This window comes from Dufourea novaeangliae, unplaced genomic scaffold (genome assembly GCF_001272555.1).
Source record: "Dufourea novaeangliae isolate 0120121106 unplaced genomic scaffold, ASM127255v1 scaffold8, whole genome shotgun sequence".
NCBI lineage: Eukaryota > Metazoa > Arthropoda > Insecta > Hymenoptera > Halictidae > Dufourea > Dufourea novaeangliae.
In genome coordinates, this window is record NW_015373923.1 from 13,796,012 (window position 1) to 13,822,275 (window position 26,264).

Below are 26,264 nucleotides of genomic sequence, written 5' to 3' on the forward strand. Positions count from 1 at the left end.
GCAACTGGATTTAATAAAGCTCGGCCCCTACTGTGTTTAGCCTGTACACTCAGGAGTTACCGTGTCGCCTCTCGGGATGATAAAGCCCTCGTCGACGACTCCGCTTAGCATAAAGGTTCCGGAGGTGCGAGGAGGCTGGATATCTCGAGTTATCGGACGATGAGACGCGGTGGAAAAACACCGACGGAAAGACTAGACGTAATCTAATACTTTCTTTCCTTCCCTCACTCCTCCACTATGTTTCGTTCAGCTGTTCTTTTCCGGCGAGAAGTCGCGCAGCTCATTTCCCGAAAAGCTGGCCAGAATTCATAATTTAGAATTTCATCAAAATCAGGTATTCTCGTGTTTTTGGGGTGGCTGAATTCAAATATCTTGTAAAAAAGGCGAAAGTAACAAGGAATGACCTAATACAGTACATCATCGATGAGTGTTTCAAGGCTCTTCAGCACTGACTATTTAACGAAGTTTAGCCCAGTGATAAAACTTGGAATTTTGAAGCCAGTTAAAGTAATGGCAATAATATATTTGCTTTTTGTCCGAAGTCGAGCCTCTGCTTAGCTTCTGTATACTCTGTTTTGCTTGGTTCCAGAAGGTAACCCCCCCCCCGCCCGTGGTAGGAATAACTGTCGTTTTTCATGTCACATTCATCGAGGAATCACTGTATATTTGTTTCAACTGCATATGGCCATTAGTTTATGAAACATTTAATGTTCAGTGCTCAAAAGCCTTGGAACACTCATCGATGGTTTACTGCACCACTGGCACAAATGCTCTTTTTAAATTCATTTTTGTGTGGAAATTGATAATTCTCCGATGTTCCGTCTAAAATTATACATATACTTACAATGTCCAATTTTATCAAATTGTAATAATTTTATTTTTTATGCGTATTATTAAAATTTACATGTTTTCGCAAAAATTCATTTTAAATGCGAATATCTTAAAAATGTGCAAGTTTCTGTAAGATTTTTGAATTGAATATTATGACTCTAATTGACATTAAACATGCTACCGTTTTTAAGCCATTAAGAAGCACGAAATTTCGTCAACTTTCATGACCTATATCTCACTAACCGACCACTATATTTTACAATTTCAAGAGACACTTGTTGCACTGATATATATATACACTAAGTGTGTCATACTAACAAAAAACTACCATTTACTTTAAAAATTGCATTTGGGCCAGCTTTTCGGAGAAAAAAGACCACTGTGAGTCGCGTGCGTTTCGTTGGAAAAGTAGGGCCGCGTCTCTTCGCTCGAAACGCGGAAAACAACGAAAGAATGGAGAGGACACCAGAATATTAAAAAGTTGTAATTAAGAAAACGGCGAACGGGCAACTTTTCTCGTTAGCCCCCCCCCCCCCGAAAGTGGAACCTAAATGGAATTTTTAATCACCGTGTATTGCCCTTTTGTAGGTGAAATGTTGCGACTGAGAACCAGGTACACGGAGATAGGATTGAAGGTGTAAAGGGCGTTTGGATCGGTCGTGAATTTTATTTAACGCCCGATTGGTCTCTTTAAAACTTTTGGTTTGGAGAAGAATGAGGTTTAATATGACACTGTAGGAAGAATAAAAATGATTTTATCGATGGACATGAGAGCTCGCAAATCACTGTCGGTTATATAGAACGTTTCACCTGAAATTGTGATCGTTTCAATGTATACAGGGACATTCGAATTCAGCGCAATGAATCATAAACTTTTCTAGTAACGTAGGCTAGTATACGTGAAACAGGTAAGAGAAGGTTAGAGATGGCAAACAGCTCGACCTTGCGTTACCTTAATAAAAATATTGTTTCTTTAAAAAATTGTAAAATCACAGTTTCCAAGCGCACCGATGCACTTGTGAAAAAAATAATAGTGACCTATCACCTTATTAAACAATGCAAAATTTTCCTCTACGATTTCTTTCTAATTTCACTTGGCTCAGTTGAAGTACAGTAAATCTTCGATTAACGCTCGAAACTCGGGCCCGTTTTGAAACAGTTATCGCAGAGGGACACGATTTCTGCGTTTCATGAATTGTGTCACTTTATGAACTGCATTTCGAGCCCAGTCCCCAATGTGAAATCTCCCCAGTAGTGCACATGAAGCAGAAGTGTTCAACATAGAGATCCTTCTGAGCAGTTATCGAACATTTACTCTGGTTGCTTGACCCAGCAACGACGATGAAATTTTTTTTATACAAGTAGTGTTACTATTTTACGGAAAATGTATCGATTTATCAAGCCTATAGTCGTTTATTTTGTTTTTTCCGATTAGTGGGTGCAACAAAATCGCCCACATTAGCGAGATCAAGTTCCCATTCAATTCCTGTTTCTTTCCTCACGATTGAAATTATTAGATGGTAAAGTTACATAAACGTCCGCTATTCAGATAACAGAAAATTGAAATATCAGCTGTATCGACCCAATAAGGCCATGGATCTTATACAAGATCCAGGGTGCTTCGAGACACGTGAGACATGCTCGCGTAACATATTACACCGTTCCTATTTTGTGTCGCATCTGCGGAGAATGTTTCCTACTAAATTCATTCCAGTGTGTTCGTAAAAATTTACTCGAAAGCATTGAACGTTGCTGGGCCGGTATTAAACATCACAGGCACGCTCACGGCGCCATTAAAACTCGCAATTGCACGCTATTCGTACTTTTTTTTGCAGCAACGACTGCTACAAACCCTTATTATTCGCTTCATTTACTAAAAAGTACTGTTGCGCGTGACTAGAGGGGGTTAATAAAAATTTGGGACACTTTTACAGAGTGGATTCTACCCCCCAAACTAACAAGGGAACAATGTCTGCCTTAAGGGGGTGATAACAACCCCCAAAATTGGGGAATCAAAATATATTTTTTGAAATATGTGGAAAAGTAGAGGTAGTAGAAAAGTATTTTTTTTAAATTGTATGTTTTTGAATGGGGAATTTGGTCATTTAAAACAATTTAAGAAAACATTATTTGTTTAAAAAATACATTAAAAATTGGAATTTTTCAATTCCTAGATACGAAATGAACTCGATCTACAACATAGTAAAATTCAATGAATGAAACAAACTCCTGAAACGGTTGAAGAGCGCGCCTCTCAAGGAGAATAACCCGTCGCGTCACACGTATTTTACGCGTATTTCGCCTGTTCTTTCAACAATTAATCCTTTAACGCCCAGACATTTAAATCATTATTTTAAAATTGCGAGACCGGTATATATGTTATATCTTGTTATTTTGAAAGCGAAAATATTGATATTGAACAGACCTGTTTTTAAACATTTTTTTTTCTTTTTGGATGGGATACTTGAATTTTTGAAAACGTGAAGCTCTACTATATACCAACGAAACTACGGATTCTTGCTGACAGAAGTTAGATATTATCGGGTGACAAACTTTGACGCATTTTTAAAATGACTGTTGCACTTGTGGGAGTTAAAGGGTTAATAACTCCGAAACAATGCCACGAAAACAATTTCGTCATTCTTGGTTTCTGTCTTATTTTCGCATGTAGAATTCACTCTAGGAAGTGTCCACTGTGACGTGACATTTTCACGAATGGCAGATATACAGGGTGTTACGTAAACTGATGGTACAACCGGGTAGGCGTGATTCTACGTGAAAAAATAAATCGAAGTGTGTCGCGTGGTCCAAGATTATAGTCCCTGTGCAATAATCGAGGGAGCTCTGTAAATCAAATATTTAATTCGTAAATATTATCATCCTGAAGATAACTTTTAGCCATATTTTGAAAAAATAAAGAAACTACTCAAATACACACCATGCAAATTATTAGTAAAATGTAAAATACTGAAATGCCCACGACAATGTACAACGCGCTTTTTATAAAAAACATTATAATGCCGTTTCAAATTGCAAATTCAAAGTGTTCCCATATGGCCACGCTAGGTTTTAATAGGTAAGAATGAAGTAAAACGTAATGCGTACCATTAAAAATTTTCATGACGAAAAAAGTCGTCATCCCCATTGGAATTGTCTTCCTGGTATGACGAAATATTTCGTCATACCCGGTTAACAAGTTAAACGTGACCTACGGTTTCGAGGAGTGATGCACGAGCGAACGAGGCGCGAGATGAAAATCAAGCGGTCCAATCGATGAAGCTCTCTTCACGGATCACCCGCGTTCAGGCCACGGTAAATACCGTTGCATATGAAGTCGGGAAGGGCATTCGACGAAAGGTCGAGTCTTTCGCATCGTCGTCTCGACGTCGCCACGAATATTGGCAAGACTTACATCTCCATATATCCGAGAACGGGAAAAAGTTCAGGAAACACAAAACGTGAGACGAAATGGAAACGGTCTCGGGGATCTCCTGGCTCCTTTCAGTCGACACTGGAGAATTGGAAGAGTGCATTGCAATCGATAGATCATCCGGCATTTTATTGTGAACCGAAACTGCGCTCGGCGGAGGAATAAATTCAATTGATCGATGCCCATTCCCGTCGATCTCCATTTCGCGAACTGTACCGTTTTATGAAATTTAAGCGTGGTATTAGGTTGTTGCATAATACATATCGTTTTCGAAATGCAGAGCACGACTGCTACAACTCTTGTTGAAAAGAAAATTTTCAGTCGGAATAAGAAAGATCTATCTGAATAGACGTGCGTGTTATAAGCTTCTTGATCCTGTGTTCAATAATTCTAATCTTCCGTAGACAATCTGAGTACACTTGATTACCAAGTCGTCTTTCTTCTGAATTTTTATTTTTATTGGAAAAACGTTTTAAACGTTTGATTTACCGAACGGTTGTATAATGTGGTAAAGACTTTGATAAGTAACTTAGAATTTTTTCAGATTACAGTGATTCCTCCATGAATGCGACACGGGCAACGACGTTATTCCCGACACTGATGGAGTTTCCCTGTGGAACCAATCAAAATAGAGTAAAGAGAAGCTAAGCAGAGGTTTGGTTTTGGACAAAAAAACAAATTTATGTGGGACTGAAAACCTTGCTGCCTTGCCATGAATGCTCCGAAGTGGACCCGAGTACGTCGCACTCATCGAGAGATTACTGTATCTAAAAGCGCGAAATGGTAAAAAAATTAGACTTGGACACAAACCACTATGTTTGCTTACACGGCCTGTGAAAAAATATATTCTGCCTATAGAGGGTTTAGAATGGCTGAAGTGCGTTGGAAAATGGCATTCATTCTGCAGCAACCTAATGGACAGAGGATAACGCATGTATAGTATTCACGATAATTTCTAAAGTGTTTAAAACTAGAACAGCCGACAACAAACGTATACCTATTTCTATCGCTCATTAAACATAACAAACTTTTGAAAATTCACAAATTTATAAATTAACTGACTTCTTTACTTTCATATCGTAATAAAAGTTGTAAAAGATCTAAAAAAAAGTGTGTTGTTATAACTTTTTAATCACTGTTATATTTTACATTTTCCTAATAAAGTTTAATGAGGTTCCTGTTTCATTTGGCGCTTGAGGGTACCGATCCCAAAACAGAATGTATTCGGTTGACTCCAGTTTTTATAAATGGGTCCGTAATAATTTATATTTGAGCAAACATCCGCGGTCTGGTAATAATAGAAGCCATCACGAATTCTTCCCGAATTACTCCCGAGCACGTTTAATGCACAAGATACATGGCCATTAATGAAATAACAAGATAAAGTCGAACAGCTACACGCAATTCAGACGCACCAGCTAAATGCTTCTTAATGATACGAGACGTCTCGTGGGAATGTTTCTCATTAATGCTCACGGGACTACTTAGAATGCAGTGTAGTTAACAATGAGATTAGGTGAAGCGAAATGACGTACTAAAATCTACATGACTAAGCGTTCTTGATTAAATAATTAACGAGGAAGAACAAACGAAACACTTATGTCAAGTGGAACATTAGAAACCCACCAATAATCTTTTAAGAGGCTACATACACAAAGTTGTTTAATTCGACAGTAGTACCTTTAAACTGTATTCCTTACAAAATTTTATTTAAAAATACATAAAATTAACGAAGTTACAGCCTGTAATAGACACCTAGTTGAACGGTTCCTTGCACGTAGATAAAAACTTAAAAGCATTCTTCTCAAAATGGTGTTTTTAAAGATGGTAATAACCATATCTCAAAAACTAATGGACCGATTTATTGAAAATTTGGCACTAAGATTCTTGACATGATTATTACATTTTGTCGTCGAATTTTTTTTAAACATCGTAGTTTATATTCCGTAAATTAAAAAAAAGGTCACCTTTTCAGTAATGAAATTGATTTCTATGTTCAAGCGTCCGCCATTTTGCGAAAAATTAAAAAAAAAACAGAAATCGGCTACGACAGACTAATTATTCTGTCTACTTTAAGAATTATTTTTCATTTTTTGTTTCTGATAAAAAAACAATAAAAATATGATGGTTACCGAAAACGCCTTTTTTGAAAAACAGCAACTAAGTAGTTTCTTTTTCGAATTTTTTAATGGAAATTTGACAATTTATAGACAAGAGTGTGCTCTTATCAATGTACCTAATGTTTTTTTAAGAAACAAATGTTTTCACCGAAATAAAAATTTTTGAAATCCATCCTACTTTTTTCCCACATAGGTGTACGTAGCCCCATAAGCGACGTTCAATCAAACAATCATAACAACGCATTCATTTTCATTTGTTCGAACTCAACTTTAAAAATTCGTAAATCATTGAATATACAATCGTTTCCACTCTTAGCCGTGATGAAACGTTCCGTACGGGCGATAAAGCCCGCGATATTTCTACCCGGATATTGCGCGCGGCTTTATCGAGTGCATATTTGAAGCAGAGGGGGGAAAAACGAGGGAAGCGAAACAGCGATATTTTTCTCCCCTTTCTCCGGGGCCCAACCGGTCATGGGGGACCTCGTGGCGAGCATTCACGATGCGAATAGAGTAGAAGTCGCGTGAGAACAAAAAATAAAATTAGAAATCGACGAACGTTTACGTCCTTTCGCCCCCGAACTGCAACAGGAGGCATTATTCATCTGGAGTTTCGTCGAACGACCAAAGATCGGTAACGAGTCTCTTGAGAAAAATCCAACGATCACGTACATTTCGAAATATCGGAGTAGGCTTACAGACGACGAATAGCACGTCTCGATATCGATTGTTCTTTTCTTCAGCGGTGTATCTGGGTCGACCGCCATGAAACAGTCGCGAAAATTTTTTATTCAACGCAACAGTGTTTATTAGTCCTGGCCTCGAGTCTCTTAAGAAAGATTCTATTTTCGTTCGTTGCAATTGTGCGAGTATCGGGTCTATGCAAAAATTCCCATTGCTTGTAAATAAATTGCACCGAAGGGCACTGTTTGCGTGTTTTCCTATTTAAATTTTTAGACTCGGTGTATAGAAGAATATTGCGGTTAATTTTATACACGGCAACCTATATTTGTCGACAGAAACACATCATTCAGTGCACTTAAAGTGGTTCGTGCGAAATTCGAAAAACCAGATAGTTCAATAAAATTCATACAGATTGTTTATTAGAACGAAATAAGAAAAAACTTGTCAAAAATTCAGTCTTTAACACAGCTCTTATTAGCGATTTTACGATTTATGTTAACCTTTAATTTCTAATGCACTTTATATTATATTATAATAATTGCTGGTAGTTCGAATGTTAATAATTCACGATCTGCCCGTAATATGCAGTGAAATATACAATATACATATAAATACTTGCATCCCGCGTTACGAAAGTCTCGAGTGTTTGTTCGATGTTTAAAACAACGGGAGGTTTTCTGCAAATATACAACTGTTATTACGCTTGCGGTCTATTATTACAACGTGTACGATTAATTCAACAATGTTTGCGTTTTATTTTTTGCCCCTCGACGCTCTCGATCCTTTCAACGTTATGGACGTGTTTACGCGAGCACATGGTATAACGCTGTGAATGCTGCGGCCAAGTTTACACGTCGAGTGTATTCATTGACTGAAACGATCAAATCCATTTTTGGGAAATAACTTCATCGCTCGATTAATAATTGTTGCGTCTTAGTTTCAAACTCTATTTCTATACGATATAGTTAGATGTTTATGCATTTATAACGTCCCTCTACTTGTAAAACGTAGCAAAATAAAAATTACACTAAAATTTAATAGTATTCACGTATTATTATTAACACATTAAAACCCTTAGTACACGATATAAAAAACGAAAATGTACAGAATTTTATTAACTTCTGTACATTGTCGTTTTTTATATTATCAGAGCACCAAATTGTAAATTTGCGTAAACATCGGCAGTCTATGTAGATATAATTATACGTGAAAAAATCCTTGAAAGTCGTTTCGCGGTGCTTAAAAAAATAGCCTGCGCCGAGAAGTGTCGAAGATGTTAGATACTCCACGTATGCATGGCTCATTCGTCAAACGTATTCAGCTCCGAATGGGTTAGTAGAAGAAAGAACTTTCTATTTAAATTCTGTGTTGAAACGTACTCCACAGAAACCTGAATTAGCACAGTGATCCAGTTTTACCACCTTCAATGTACGTTTTTAATCAGCCTTATTCACCCATTTACGGTCTGAAGTACCTATTTTGACGCCTACATAAATATCATACAACTTAATTGCACTTTAATACTTTCACTGAAGAAATAAGATTTACATTACCGAAAACTGTAGTATCGCAATTTGATATGCAATCGTAGTCGCTAATAACCCTGCTGTTAGAGGTTAACGAAACTATAAAGAATAAATAAAAAAACAACATTTCACGCAACATTAAGGTAGTATTTTCGTACAATGCAGTTGTAATATTATAAACAAATGCATCATAGTATTAGTTTGATGTATAAATTCTGCTATTGGCTTTATGAAAAGATACAACCCCAATAGTTCAATGTAATATAGAACACGAACTGCTTTTAATGAAATTAAGTTTTTAAATAATACATTTTCGAAAAGATCAGAACTTTTGCAATATAATAATTGCAATAAAATTGGCTATCGAGTCCACCTCGCTATAAAACGCAGGGAACAGTTATAACAATCGAAACATAAAAGGATTCACAATGTCAGTCGACACTACAAAAATGTCAAAATTGCATGATCCACGGCGAACGTGTTAAGGGGTTGGTCTATCCTGACTGCCTGAAAAACATAGGTAAATACCTTTGCCAATTTTTTCTGGGAATACAATAAAGTCAAGTGAAAATAAATTACAAATCCTGTAAAAGGAATATGTTCAAATATACAAAAATACCTTTTTTTCATACAAAATGGCAATGCTGGGGCCGTTTCTATAGAGCACCTTCTCGGCTGACTGTCTCTGCGGTGGCTCAATATCGATTTGAACTGAAAGAAAAAACCAGAATTTTGCTTTTTCGATACCTTAAAAAACTTCTTTTTTGACCGACATTTTTCTGCAGGATTTCTTAGTCAAAATCGATTTTTTTAATTTCAAACGCTCATCATTTTTACAAAAAAATAGACGTTTTTAAAAAATCCTACGTACTCGGTAGCAAACTTTATCTAGAAAAAAAAACTGCTTGATTTTTTCTTTTCGTTCAAACCTAGCGATTGTGATCGATGCCTCCGCAGATACAGTCGGCCGATAGGTGCTCTACAAAAACGGCCCCAGTACCGCCATTTTGTACGAAAAAAAATATTTTTGTATGTTTAAACATATACGTATATTTTACAGGTTCGGTAACTCATTTCTAGTTTACTTTATTGTATTCCTAGAAAAAATCACAAAAATATTTATGATTTTCAGACGGTCAGGGTGGGCTAACCCTATAACATTGATCGAGGTTTCTAGTTCGACCTGGTAAACTCAGATTGTTTCGAGGAAACTTGCTCTCCCACATCCAACAACTCTATCCCTAGCCCTGAGCTATAAATAATAGAGGAATTCGGCATATAGAATCGTCGATGAATCACAAGGCCTCCGGGGGTTGCTCTCGGCACTCTTTCGCCCCCTCCCGCTCGAGCAAGCGTCGTACGAACGTTAAAACAATGCCCTTTGAAGCCACAAACTGTGATTCACCGAAGGGTTCGCGTCACTCTTTCGACGACACTTCGTTATGTTCACACCGTGTTAACTGACTTCGGGGCTGCTCGGGTGCTCTATCCGCTTCTCGAGAGGACTCGTTTCGGCAAACGTTCGATTAATTGGATTCTTCGAGGGTCGCGGACGACCGTTGATTCAGTTGGGGTGGCCGGTTAAGTTTCGTTCGGACACTCGTTTAACCCTGTGAAGCAGCGAAGACGAGTTAACTCGTCGTTGGAAAATCCTTCTGCTGAATATACAGGGTGTCCTACGTAAATATCGCCAAAGGACTTTCGTGGAATATTACAAAAAATTATGTTAAACAAGAGTTGAACTATATTTAAATGTGAATAAATTGAGTAGATCAGCGTTTTTTTATTTGCTTTCTTTTCTAAGGAATGGATGCTATCATTTATTTTTTCTTCAAATGAAACTTAGCCTTTTTTAAATATTTTTTCATTAGAACGAATCGTGACAAAGTCAACGAATCAAAGTATGTTACAAAGAAAAAACACAAATAACATAAAAAAGCCAACAGAATTTATGCAACGTTGTGGTATATCGAGGCGTTCGCTTCACAAAGAATCTAACCCAGTTTGCCTATGGAGTGTAAAAAAATATGCGTGCCTACGAAGGGTTAAAAACAACAATTAAAAACGTCCAGTTCCAGTCAGGGACTTCTACCGAACATAAAATACCGGTATTTTCGTTTGTAGGTACCTTCGCCCTATATAACCCTACATAAGCCCTACCCTTATAGAAATCGAACAGATACCGGTATTTATTTCGGTTTTCAATAATATATCGGTTTCAGTAAAACTACGATGGCATAATACCGGTATCAAAATCATACCGATTTAAGTCCCTGGTTCCATTTACACACTCGTACAGACTAAAATATTTCCTGGCACGGGTGTACAATTATTTAATATTCCCGTCTGTGTGTTTCGAGTGAAATTCACGGATTCCCGTGGCGTTCCCATTAAATCTCTGAATATCAGGACGGACATGCAGTTTCAGAGACGCGCCGAATAACAGACCGACCGCGTAATTTCGCAATTCCCGCCGATAACAGGCGCAAAGGGAGACTACGTGCGCCGAATGTAACTGTTGCTTTGAGGTAACGACACGATTTCGAATCGGAGGAACTCGACGGTGAAGAATACTTTTTAAACGCGGATGATTCACGGCGGTCAACGGCCACGACGAAGTTCCTCGAAGTGTGGACATGCTGGTGGGCTCGCGCGTTACGAGTTCGTGAAACTAGTTCCGGGGGGCTGATTATGCAGCGACGGGGTTACTGACACGAACCGCTGGATAAACATTATCGTAGCTCGTTGTCGTTTTTACACTTGAATACATACGAAATTGTCAGTCTATAGCTTTCGTTCATACTTCTTAGATTTGCTGAATTGAGTTCTATTTAGTAGGTTGTGGGAAATATTGCGTTTGTTTCTACTTTTTGTAAATTAAATTATAAGCGTTGTCGGAGATTTCGTGTCGTTTTTAGACTCGAGCAGACACGAAACTATCGGTCTACAACTTCGTTCATTCGGTCGCTTTTTAAACCGACGAAGATAACGCAAGTTTGGTCTACTGGGAGAAACATTATTGGTTATTGAGTTGAGTTCTGTTGAGTAGGTTCTGGTAAAAATTGCGTCCACTTGTTTTCTAAATTAAATTAGAGGCAATTTTAATGTTAACTGGAAGATGAGAAGGAATCTCTTTTTATGGTTATTAAATGACGGACACGTAATCGTCACAATTGAGTCTCTCAGAAGTGAAACTGACCAACTCTATTTTCTATAATTTTCATAACATTTCCAATTTGTTCATCTTTATATATTTGATTTTATTATATAACATTTGTGTCTTCACATATTTTACGAAATATACTTGGGGAACTAAGTCATTCCAAACACCCACCATTTAAAACACAATTTTATGGATTTCTGGATTACATAATAAAAATTCTTATTACCTCACTCTATCTTAGCTACAGCAAACTTTCCAACAATATAGTTTTTACTATTACAGGGGGTAGACCCTTAAAAGTTAGCATCTGGAATATGTCTGGAACTATGGTAATAAAAGAAAAAAAGTTTTCACATAAAAGTTATTTCGTGCAAAAGAGGCCATCATATGATCGTAACGATTTTCATGTAGATCCATTGTTTTAGAGACATTTACGGTGGTAATTTCTATTGATCTACCGTAGGTACTGTTCATCTTGTTTGCAGAAAAAAAACACCTTTTATCTACTGTAAATAAGCTTCTGGTAATAAATTTCTGAATCACCATGCACAATAATTATAAGAATTATATACACGACGTGTTCGAAGTACAGTAAATCCTCGATGAGTCTTAGATGACTCCTCGGCACTGTCAAGAAGAGGTCCCCGGGTGTAACGCTGACTTTTTAATGAGGTATAGCACAGCAATAAAGTTTGGAATTCTGAAGCCAGTGACATTTGTTTCAGCCGCATATGACCATTAGTTTATGAAATATTTTATGTTCAGTGCCGAGGAGCCTTCGAACAGTCATCGAGGATTCACGGTATGTAGCTATTTATCGTTTCCTACGACTCTTTACATAACGGACTCTAGTAATCCTCTTCCCAATAGACGGATCAGTACATCTTATTCGATCGCGATAACGTCTATTTCTGTGCCTAAGATTAGACGTACGTATCATAGTTTCGGCAATCTTTCAAAGTATTGGCACTGGCACCACGATACCATCACGGTTCGGAATTTACCGTGTTACCGTGGTCGACCGAATCAAGATTCTCCTCCACGAATTAATCCCTCACCGTTTGACATGTCAATCAAGATACAGCCGCGCCTCTCTAAAATTGTCACGTATCGTCGAAGCGTGGATTATGAATCACTAAATCGTCATTGAATCACCGTGACGCACTTATCGTTTCTCTTTATCGTCAGGTAAATCGACTCGGGAACGACTCGGCAAACAACGTTTCAGAAATACTACGAAATCCAAGAACGATGTAAATAAAACGAAATTTCGACTCGTGGAGTGTTTTCTCGTGAAATTGAATACCTTCGGAACTAGGGAAGAACAGCGATTGATCAGCTAAATATATAGGTAATAATACTTTTTAAATGAAAAACAAATTTTTCACGCAATTTTCCATTTCTTTGGCAAGAGTAAAACGAAGAATGATATTACAATAACGTGTAATATAGCCAAACATGGTTTTCAATATTCTCCAATAAATTTTTATCTCTGTTTCATTGGTTAATCCGAACATTCTTGAATTTATAGACGTCTATATTAGTATAAATTACATTATAATTAAATGTGTACCAGACTAAAGTTTGTCAAATCCTTTTTATTCACAGGGACTTGTACTTATTTGAGTGTGTACGGCAGACATATGACTGGATCTACAAATAAGCAAGTTGACCACCTACCTTTTCATTGTTACAACAATACACACTTGTGTCTCGTAAAAAACCGTGTAAAAGAAACCGTATAAAATAAGGGAACTATGTAAAGAATATTTAAAAATTTATTACAACGAACTAGTAAATTTAAAACTAAACATTATAACAAAAAATAACTTAAGATATAGAAATACATTCCCAATAAACATAAAAAAATTAATATCTTTTAAAAAAGTCGGCATTTAAAAAAAGTGATTACTTGTTTGTATTACAGCGATAACGAAGCATATAATGTGTACCTAACCCAAACCACAGTAGATGATCTTCCTTTCTTTTACGTCAAAGAAATTAAAACGTTAAGGGGAGTAGAATTTTCATGTTCAACATTTTCTGTGACCTAATTAGTGTGCGTGTTTATGGCATTCGTGTAAAAGAAATCGTGCAATTGTCAATAAACCGTGCAAAAAAACCATGTGAAAGCGAATCATGTAAAAAAAACGTGTAAAAAGAAACCTGGATGTAGATACAAAATGCTCCCATACAAATTCTCGCTATTGCGAATATAAACATTTATATATTCAACTGTATACTTAGTGTTTCAGCCATTATTCTAGCGCAAATTAAGAATTACGTGTTCTCGTATTTCGAAAATAATATGAAACTGTAGTTAGTAACATTAATGAATCTCACTGAAGGAGTGAAATTCAAAACATTATAATGTTTAAACTGTACACAAATATTTTATACACAAATTCACGTGGCTAGATGCAAAATATCGTAAATGTTGCCATTTAGAAATTCAATGCGTTCTTACGTATCATTTAATGCTACCGATCATCGATGATCACCATAGGCTAGTGAACGTGTTATGGGAAAAATAAGGCCACTCGGAAAGAGCCAGAGTACACAGAACCAACATACGGAATGTCAGGCGTGCCAATAGCAACGGACCTCACTTCCTTCTTCATACGATCGGGCAAGAAACCGATCAAAAGCAATATCATTAAGACCGCAATCGCACGAGATACAGCTAATTAACACAGATTCCGCGACCTACATAATCGTTCGTTAACCGGAAACTGCGTCGCGTGACGAGTGGTTCGACTGGTATATATATAAGAAAAGACGACGTCGTTAATTATCATCGTTGTTGTACGTAGTACAAACGTCTTGTCTTTCTTAAGATGGAATCCTCTATCAGAGTCAGACGCGCGCGTTTACGTCGGAATTGCTACCGAAGCAGACGTTACAGATCAAAAACAATGGAATGAAATGCGAAATAGATGTACGAGGTCTACCAGAAATGTAACAACACCAAGAGCATAGAATTCTGCATTGCCAACTTCTCTACCAATTAACATTATCCTCTTAAAAATACAGTGATTCGTCGATGAATGCGACACGAACAACAGCGTTATTCCTACCACTTGGGTTGGGCTCCCCTCTGGAGACAATCAAAACAGAGTAAACAGAAGTGAAGAGGCTCGGCTTTGGGTAAAAAATAAATTTATGAGATGCTGAAAACATTTCCGCCTTGCCACGAATACTCCGAAGTGGACTCGAGTTCGTCCCACTCATCGAGACATTACTGTAGTTCCGTTACTGTCCATAGTTCAAAAATGACGACTTATGGATGAGTTTTGATTGTTTATGGGGACAAGTAACGTGGACTGAGATCAGGAGAATAAGGGAGCTGTAGAACCACAGCAATACCATTGGCCAAAAATTGGTTTAGAGAAGTTTGACAGAGAGCATTGTCGCGATGCAGCATCCAAAACAGCTTCGATACGAATTTTTTTAGAAAATGGGTATTCCCATGGTACTGCTGTTTCCTTGTTCCCCTGATCTGAGACCGTGTGATTATTGTTATTGTCTAAAAATGAAAAACCAACTTTCTGGTGCCATTGAGAAACTCTAGAGAATATTCGTGAGGCTGTGATTAACCAACTAAAGACACTGTCTAATTGAAGAAGTCCAGCACTGTTTCCACGACTACGAACAATGTCTCCAGCGATATTTCGCTTCCCAAGGGAACTGCTTCAAAGAGAATAAAATTGCTTTGCAGATAAGTCGACGACACAAATTTCTACGTTACCTGTTGGATGACCAACCCAGGCAGGTATCTATAGACTTTTATTCGCTCTGTGACTAACTGCCACTGCGCTGCTCTGTCGTATAAAAGTTAGTCGCCCTTATTCCTCCCAAAGTCCGAACTTGTTTCGAATCGTTTGCAGTAAATATTTTATAAATTAATGGCCCTATGCGGTTGAAACAAATATAATTAGCTTCAGAATTACAAACTCTATCACTGTGCTAAACCTTATTAAAAAGTCAGCATTATATCTGGGGACCTCTCCTTGTCAGTGCCGAGGAGCCTTGGAACACTCATCGAGGATATGCTGTATAAGTCAATCTGATGCTTTAATGCTACGTTGCGAATAAAAACCGCTTGTTAAAGTTTTACTGAAAAAGTGTTTTTCCCATTTCATCACCCGGAATCATGTCAAAAAAAATGTTGATAATATATCAAATTGACACAAAGATTAGGTTAACCAAATCCCTGGAATTCCCTTCCATAACAGCAATATTAACAAACAGAATTAAATAATATAAATTGACTAAAACGAAAAATTTGTAAATGAAAAATTGCATTAACGTAAAATTGGTCTTCAATGGATTAACAATAAGTTTCATTCGTTTGTTTACACTAAACGCTCTATTTCCAAATGAAAGAATCGAAACGATTACCTGAAAACTTCCAAGACCACGGAAAGTTCGTCAGCCTGATCGAATATTTGAGAGCCGGAAAGCGTCTTACCTGCAACAGAAGAAACAATTTTTAAGAATTTTACGATTTCAGGAGTAGTAAAGTTTCACTCGAATACGGAGCACGGCGTCGAGTCGCTCCGAAAGGAAGCACTCGGCCTATTGACTTTGATTTACTCTATGAATAACTGCGACCTCGTTGTTCTGTCCCAAACAACTTAGTCCCCCTTATTTTGCCCAAAGTTCGAATTCCTACTCACTCATCCTGTACTAAGGCCCATATGCATCCTCTCCCTACCACAGAACTATAGTATACAGGATGTCCCACCTAACGTGAGCCCCTTTAGTATATCACTTGTTTTTGATTTGCAGAAAATTAATTTTAATAAATGCTCAAAGTAATGTCCACCAACTTCGTTACATTTCTACCCTAATCTCTATATCGCAGTTATTTTATTATTTAAATTTATTCTCAGACCACATAAAGGTCACAATATTACAGGTCACTGGATTGGTCTTGATCTGAACTATTACCCACGCTGATAAAAATATGTGGCCCCACTTAAAAACACAACGATGACCTTGAAATTTCAAAAGATATAACTTTGAGAAAAATTATTGCTTATCGCTAGACTGCGGATTTTATGCATTTATTGCGAATATGATTATCTAAATCTTAGTATACAACACTATTTAATGAACTTCAATGAGGTATTTGTTTTATTTAGAACCTAATAGCCTTGATACCAGTTTTTGTAAAATAGACAATATAAATCTATACTTGCATAAAGATCAGGAGTCTACTTATCACAGTATTTTGTCCCTTTAACCAGATAATCCTGCCCCCTCGCATTTTTTTGTATCTCCAAAAACAGATGGGATATCGAAGGTGCTCACGTTAGGTAGGACACCCTGTATAAGACGCTGTAATAAAAACGCTAATAAATATTTGGAAAATAATATTGCAATATTCTTTTGTAATCAGTAGTCATATAATAACGAGTAAGTCATGCTTTTGCAATGTAACGTGAGTGCTAATTGTAAGTAACGCAGTATACGCGGCTGTGATAAACTCCCGATTCGAAATTCTTGACTGTCTCATATATTCGGATATCTTATGGATACCCGGGTATCTTATAAAGTCACAGCTCTAGTTTGAACGCAGACGCACACGTCTGACGCTGATAGGAAATTCCGCCTTTTAATCTCGTCGAAGAAATTACACCGAGCAACAGCGAAGGAACACGGTGTGTCGTCGGCGAAATTTTCCATAGGATGAGTATCGACGGGAGAATGAGGTGGAGCTGTGTGCGCGCGGAATCCGCAAGCCGATTAAACTTGGGCACAGTTAATTATGGAACGAGTCCAATTAGTCCGGGTCCGCGTGGCATTGCGAGTTAATTAGCGGCGCTCGCTCGTCAGCCAGTTCCAGCGGAGAGGCGACTGCGTGAGCGGTGGGACAAGAAAGGACCGAAAGAAAGGCGACAAAGTGGAAAATAGCTGCTGGGGGGGAACGACGACGGCGGTCCCTAGAACCGAATTTTCATCTCAAAGTCTGAAAATGATAGAGGTCGCGGGAAATTGTTTCGCGAGTTTCGTCGCTTCGTTATACAGTTTCGAAACTCTTTCTCTGAGGGATCTTGTTCCTTGCAGACTTTCTTCCAACGTTATGTTTGACTACCAGCAGCTACCTTGTACCACTGACTCGACAACGTTGACAGAGAAGACGGTACAGACAGTTCTTTTTTAACAGCTCGTTCACAAGTTGCGGACTACTTTTTCGTTCTGAACCTGGATAGTCGTTCGGGGAATACGCGTGGTTTTCGGTTGGTCACGAATCTTTAGTTGTCTGGGCTGTTTGTTGGTATTCTTTGACGACGTTAGTCGTTTGAGCCAGTATGATTTTAACGCTGAATATGGTAGTTTTATCGAGTATTGATTTTACTAAAATGTAATTTTGCATTTTTCGTATTTTTAGCGATGAACGTGCCTATGTTTGGTATAAGTAGAATCAGAAGTAAATTCTGTTTAGATCTTTTAGCCATTATCGAAGAGATCAAATAAATGACACTTGAATGTATCGATATTTAGAAATACATGTGAAATAGTTCTATCGGTGTGACTAGCTGTAAAGAGACTTTATGTGAATACAAATATTTCGGAACTATATTTACTGAAAGCAGAAGTTAAATGGAAATTTACTTCTCCTTTTAAAGATTCGAAGACGTCAAACATGGTATTAAATGTTCAAGATATTTATTTCGTTATATGCTATGAGATGTATCCAAAAGTAATGACAGTTTTCTTATCATTTTCTTGTTACAAGTTCTTGTTTTTCTCACATCGCACAAGGAAATGTCGTGTATATAAAACGCCTGATAAGCTTAATCACCGTATTTATTATAATTAACTATAATTAACTCTCAGTCGAACGTAAATGGCCTCACAGATACAATGACGTGACAATAGCTAATAATTACCGCACCAATCATTAAATGTTTCTAGTACCTTTCATGTTTAGCCTAATGTTGCAATAGCTCTAATCCTGGCAATAAAATAGCTGTATCATTAAACTAAATTATTTACAAAGAGAATACGAATATCATATCATAAAAACAGTAAATTAACCCGTTAGTGTGAACTGTGCCACCCATGCACAATGCACCCATTAATGTTACAAGACAGATTATGCCCAACGAAAGTTTAATTATAAATGTAGTACACTAACACTGATGGAATTTGGAGTATGAATTGTATTGCTGATGAACTGAATCTACACTTTGTCAAAGTTGAACTAAACCTGAACTGGTCTAATACTGAACTAATTCTGTGCTGATCTGAATCTGAAGCGATTCCGAATTGATCTAAACTGACCTGATCCAGAAGCTGAAGTGACTCTTTGTAAACACAGTGCCCCGTATTGTGTCTAACCTCGTCAGAATTTTCCCAGACCAATCCCCGAATGACACGCCATGACCTGGGAATTCCCTTGATTATTTATGGGGCGGCCCTTGCGTCCTCTCTGGAGTCGCCTGTAATTTAAAGCCGCAGGAAACCGTCTTCTCTCTGTTATAAACTTGGCGTTTGCTGTGACATTTTTATTTAGCCGCACTCTTTATAACCACTTGCCGCTTTGTATCACAATCCCGTGAGAAAAGTGTCAGAAATCGAAAACATGTCATTTTTTAGGAGAGCGAAATGAAACTGATTCATTCACTTCGTATGTGCCCAGTGATTAATAAGTAATTAATATGTAACTGTGAAGACGCCTCAGAGGGAAGGTATCATTTCTCAAGATATCAAATTTCTTTTAATAAGAATGCAGCTTAATTCATACAGAAAAAGATATATATCTTCAATTCTAAACAAAATGCTATTTTATATGAAAAAAAAATTCACAAGAATAACCCTCCTTTCCCACCTGTCAAATGTATGTAATCTCTTAAAACTCCTACTACTTGCTCAGTTAATAAAACAGTTCAGTAAATAAACTCTTAACACATTATCCACGGGTTACTATTTAATATATTCAGTAAATCGAATAATCAACAGCCAAGGAACTATTATTAATCGGTGGAATAACAGTAACAAATTGCATTCATGGAAAATAACAAAAACTCTAACAGAATAACATAACGATCTCTTTTGTAACCCTGATCTAAGGATAATAATAATAGGCTTCTCATCTATAAACACTGAAATTTAAAAGCCTATTACTACCGGTCAATATAGCGTTAACTTTAAAATAATAACTTAATACTTTAACTATAGAATAGATAGAAGATTCTTTATCCCGATGACGCTTAAATGTTGACTGATTCCAAGGAGAACTCCTTGTTGAGCTGGGTACTTACTTTACTCACTTTACTTTAAAATAAAAGTATATCACAATTCTTTAAATAAATAACTTCATTACGAAATCGTTTTATTCTATGTTTTGTAGCTGCCCGACGAGCGATCCGAGCGCGGCTGGAGATCGCGGAACGTTTTCCTGTATTGTGATAACGACGCCTAAACGATGCTGCGTGAACCCCCCGTAAATGGAGCCATTGTGCCGTCCACCATCATTCTTTCAGTCGTTTTATGTTTTACGTCGGGCGCACGGGTTATGTTTATGGGAACGGCGTCTGGCCGCGTCCATCCGCCGTCAGCATTTAGCCCTTACCGATCCGTTTTTCTCTCCCGTTTTATCGAGCCACCGTCCCCACCCCCTTAACACGCTCCTACTTTATCGTCCTTCGTCCCGATACTTATTGCCCCAGCCCTTTATCTCGTTGCTTTCCGCCATTCTTTTTTTTATCGCTTCTGCGCGACTGCCTCCGGCTGCACCGACTTTAAAGAAATTCTCGTAAATGGCCGGGGCTTCGTTCCACCGCGCGTTAAAGTCTCTCTCGACCGGTCGAAAAACGGATTACGTACCCGGGGCACTATCGCGTGCGTCTGTGGCGCTCGTATTCTTAATCCTACGATCGAGCTAATCCTAGTTCGTCAGAGTAGAGATTTTACTTGGATCATCGAAATACTGTTAACATCTGAAACTTCAAGGTTTCCGTGATACATGTGTGTACTTTATAGAACAACGTTGTAGTTGTAAATGTTCAGTTGTAGGTAGTAAGAAAATAGACACGCTAAAAAATGTACGAAATTTTTGATAAAATTGTAAGCGAAATACTTTTTTTTATCGTTTATTCGTCAATCGAAACTTTTTATCTAGAAAATGAGTTTGCCCATCTCTGCCCCCAAGCTCGTTTACAATATCATCCGCACCTGTCACCCGGTTTCGAAGTACATACTAAATTATCCCTGTATACAAGGTCCCATCGATACCTCCGGCAAGTTCCGGACACCATGGCGCAAACTCCGTCCTGGCTTCGCCTCTCCCCCGGAAGTCCCTTTGTGCCCGCGTGTACGTTCAATAATGGTTCGTAATTACGTATAGTTCGGCGTCCGATTGAATCCTATTAATATCATTGTCGCGAGGTCCCCTCGGAAGGTTCGAACTTTCGCTCCTAGTCTCGCCCACGCAAACGTCACGATGGCAAAGCCCGTGCGATTAGCGCAATCAGGTCTAATGATCGAGCCAACGCCATTTTCGTAAAAGTATGAAAGTAAAATTATTTTTGTTTATCTAATCTGTCAGAATAGGAGTATTCCGATTGCTCATTAATTCTGAATATTTTGGTTGCCCACACAGGGGGTAATGTATCAGAATTTCTATTTACTTCCAGAGAAAATAAAAACTGTACTGAAATTTATTAAATTTCATACTGTCCTGAATTTAGGATAATTGGGTATGCTATAAATACATAAAATCCACAGTTTAGTGATGAGCAACCCGCATCTTGCGGTACATTTGCAATCATCTTGTGAATTTTTTCTTTCAACTTACATCGGTCAACCCAGGAGAAAAACACTCCTATGTGCTTAACAATGGTAAAACAAGTATGTCAACCGTTACACTGGCCAGTAGACGGTTGAAATTGTCTCGAAAAATCACTCTGTCCTGTTGAGGTAGAGACGAGCTTACATAGCCTGTTCCCGAATGTCGGATGAGCCCATAGCTACCCGCGATCTAGGGATGGTAGAATCAGTGACGGGTCATAAAGGGGCGACAAATGAGTAGGGAGATCCAGGATAATCCTTCGAGACGGGACATGGGACGCCACGGTGGCGTCTGAAAGGAGGGTTGCCCGCCTCCTTTGGACGCTAGTCTCTGCCCTCGTCGCGAGAGACCTTTAACATCGTGTAAAGAGAGAATTTTCTGTGGGCCGGCCAGCCAGAAAAGGTCGCTTACACTTTACATTCCTGATGCCCCGTTGAATTTTAATGCTCCACATTCGAACGCTTCTTGGAACACCCTCTGTCTGGCCTGTCGTTGATGAATGGACAAGGATTCACCGTTGTCGGATGCGATAAAGCACCGAGGAATCAACTTCGGAATGTATTCTAGAATATTTCACCGACGAGCTGTTGTCCGTTCATTATTTATGCATTTCTGGGGACTCGTGAAATTGGGCTAATACTCTTAAGGGCTCGGTGTATACCTTCGTTGGGACTTGCGAGGCTATTGTGTACGCTTGTTTAGTCATGGATGGGCACGATAATCCAAGTTTGATGTACGATCGATGATCCACTCTGGTGAAAATATTCATTGGGACCACGAGAACCTTTAACGTCTTGCTGTATTAGACTTTATTTGACTTTGGTACGGAGAATATACAGGATGTTAGTTTTAACTCGAGCACCTAAGTTATTCCCGCTACTAATTAAAGTAAGAAAAAATTATTAAATAGGATGTACATGGTTTTAAAGCGTGTATCTGAAGGTGATAGAATGTTTTTTTTACTTCTTATTACGTTTATTTACTTCTACATTCTTCAAACTGAAGCTGATTTCTCCGCCTTCAAGGTTCTCTTCAAGGTCATGGTGTATAGATCGTGAACTCACCTTGACGCCGAATAACTCATTGCGTTATAAAAAGTACATGTTAATATGCAAAAAAAAAAATACGACATTGAACAAACCGTTACAATGACCTTCACAGGATTTCTATAAGGGTAGGGCTTATATAGGGTTATATAGTACGAAGGTACAACCAAAAATACCGGTATACAGTGATTCCTCGATGAATGCAACACAAGCAACGACATTATCCCACCACTGGTGGAGTTTCCCTGTGGAACCAATCAAAACAGAGTAAAGAGAAGCTAAGCAGAGGTTCGATTTTGGACAAAAAACCAAATTTATGAGGCTGAAAACCTTGCCACCTTACCACGAAGGCTCCGAAGTGGACCCGAGTACGTCGCACTCATCGTAGTACTGTAATACCGGTATTTTACGCTTCGGTAGAAGTTCCTGGTTATGACTAAAGTATCGATACCTTGACGATATCGGTTTATCCACCACCATCTCGTTTCGGATGGTGCACGCCGGTTCAGAGCCATCCAGTACAATTGGAAGCGATGCGTCGGAGAAAGTGCGCGATGACCAAAGTGTATCTCGTTTCTGGGCCTGGTAATTGCGAAGACGTATGGGGCTCGGTCACGCGAGCGTGTGATACATACAGCAGAAACTGGCGGCGGAGAAAAATTGGCGGCGGGTGTAAAATGCAATGTGGCTCAATTACAGCGTTTAGAGGCGCAATAATGGAACGGGGTGCGTGCCCGTTGTCCGTTGCGTGGAGTGCGTTATCGCATAATGCCGTTGGCCTGGTAATAGACTTAATCAAGAGTAATAGACCGTGCGCGTCTACCTATTAATAGAGCCTCGACGACCGTTATGGCGTGTGCCGCGATGCACGATAATCCGATGATGCAAACCTCGTGCGCCGTCTCTTTCGTTCGTCCCCGTTCAACGTCCATCGGTCCCAGTCTTTCTCACTCGTTTCGGGCCCAGATCCGTAGGATTATTCACGATCGATCCGAGGGAGCCGGCCAAAAATGGTCAGGTCGTCTTACGCGACTCTCTTATCGATTTAACTGCCGCTTGGAATGCAACGTTGCGTCACGGATACAACGGCGACACGCGTCCCTCTCCTGGTTGCTCGTTGTTGGCTGAGAAAGCTTCTGTGCATACTTCGGTATAAACTTCGGTTGAAATTACATGGTCACGAAATGGAACGGATATGAAATGATTCTTCTACTTACCAGGGATGTTCGCGAAATTATACACGCTGATTTTTCTGTAACTTTGCTCAATTGTTTATGGGACCAATTTAAGAAGTTTGCTGTACTTGGTTGGTGCTACTTTTAGACTTCAAGGGAGAAACCACACTTTTTGTGCCAAGCGTCCTTTTTACTTATTCGCTTGTAACTGGTAAACTATAAATAATACCGAAAAAAATTTAGATAAATTTCATATCCTTCTTATGTAGTTGTCCATATATCGGTGGATCAAATTTTTAAACAGAATTATTTTCACAAAAATTATTTTTTTCAACATTTTTTCCTATTGATGCATGGACAACTAAAAATGAGATAAAATTTATCTAAACTTTATTTCGATATAATTTGTAGTTTACGAGTTAGGTATACGCAAATAAATAAAAGGTACGCTTCGGATAAAAATGGTGGTTTCTCCCTTAACCTTCGAATGGTGAGGTGGGTTTTGAGGTCGTAATTGGTACAGTGGGGTCGGATCTGACCCGAGCTCTTTTCTGCTATTCTCAGACGGGTAAGCAAAATTATTATCTTGAACTTCTGTTTTTGTTTATTTATATAATAAGGAATAATAATTGATTTATATAACATATAGGTATTGAACATTTACTAAATAATTAAAACTATTTCAAACGGGAATAATAAAAATAATAAAAAAAACGAGGCCAAAACAGCATAAAAGGAAGTACATATAACTTGTGTCGGATACGACCCGGACCTTTCCGTTAGAGGGTTAAAATCTAAAAGTAGCGCCAATGAAGTACAGCAAAATTCTTAGATTGGTCTCATAAACAATTGAGCAAAGTTACAGAAAGATCGGCGTGTCTCGCTTCGCAAACATTCCTCGTCAGAAAAAAAGATTCCTCCGTCGTCGATTCTAATATGGCGAAAAATTGCCCGTAATTCACGGCAAGACCCTGCCACACGGAAGAAGTCTTGGGTGGCGCAGCGGCTACGGCACGTGTTTTTAGTTGCCGTTGATTGCCACCAATACCTGGAGGCTGGCGAAGGATGTGTGCCACATGACGACACCCGGTTTCATGCCGTAATTCCATTTTGGTCTGGCAAGCGATCAACGGAAGCGCGTCTTCGCCGCAGTTTTGGCGCGGTTGCGCCGGTTGTACGCGGTTTATTTTTCGGGCGGGGGTTGATGTAAACCGGCTGCGTATTCCCCGATGATGGTCCTCGTTTTTCTGCAGACCGCAACACAACCTGGCCGTGCACCGTTGCGTTCATGATCGAAAGGGACAACCATCGTGAGGTCATCGTCTGAGCGGATAAGAAGAAGCGGATGTTTGAATAAGGAATTATGCAGAACTGGAAAGAAGTCCAGCGGAACGGCAGAGGGGCAAGAGAGGTAGGTATACAGGATGTCCCACCTACGACCGAACACCTAAATATATTCTTCAGTTTTAACCTGCTAACTGTATCTGTCTAATACAATAGACTTCTATTTTATCACTTTAGTAACAATACTTGGAACCTTTCTTGCCGATCGGTAGTACGGAACTTTTTTAACCCTAAAACGACGCCCTTCCAATTTTTGGCGTCAGGAATACTGTGGGGTCACGGGCGACCCAAAATAAACTCTTAATATTTTCGAACTATTCTTCTTTAAACACCTTAGAAAATGATAACTGCAAAATGTGATTTCTGTTAAGAAAAATAAATAAAGTAAAAGTAAGGAAAAACTGAATATTCTAATGTTTATTTTTACGTCTGTAGACAAGATTCAAATTTTGCGGTGTCGTCGGTAAATCTAGGATGGCGTTCCAGGGTTAAATCACATCCAAACATTAGGAAAACGTTATTCTGTGACTGTTAGTTCGTTATTTATCATGAGCAAACACATTGTTTATAAAAAAAAATATTTTACGAAATATTTTAAGTAGTTTCAAAATTACTGGTTCTTGATAGTAAAAGATACCAGAAGATGCAGTGTACGGGTTAATGAGAAATGCTTCAAACATAGGTTGAATGATTTCAGAAGAGAAGTCTCGTATATGGAATATTTTTTTCATGATCATTTGTTTCGATTTTCTTCCACGTTGCCGGTATTTTTACTGCCAGAGAGCATGCACTTTTTTTAATTGCATTATGTAGCATAGTGTTAAGGTGTATTCGAATATGTCTAACTTATAACATTGAAGTGAACATAAACATCGAAGAAAAAATGGTCAAAGTGATGTTCATTGGTGGCGACACACTGTCGAAAACGAGAAATCACAGATTGTGATGCTGCTTCTCTCTATCAATGTAGGTATATTCTATCAGTGAAACTTTGTTAATAGAAAATGATATTAGTTCGTATTGTTATTCTAAATACAGTAAAGACCCTTTAATTGCTCGGAGGGATCTGTCCGATAAATATGTTTTCTGCCTGCGGTGGCCGGTCGATGGGTCACGTCGACAAATAAGAGCATCAACCAATGA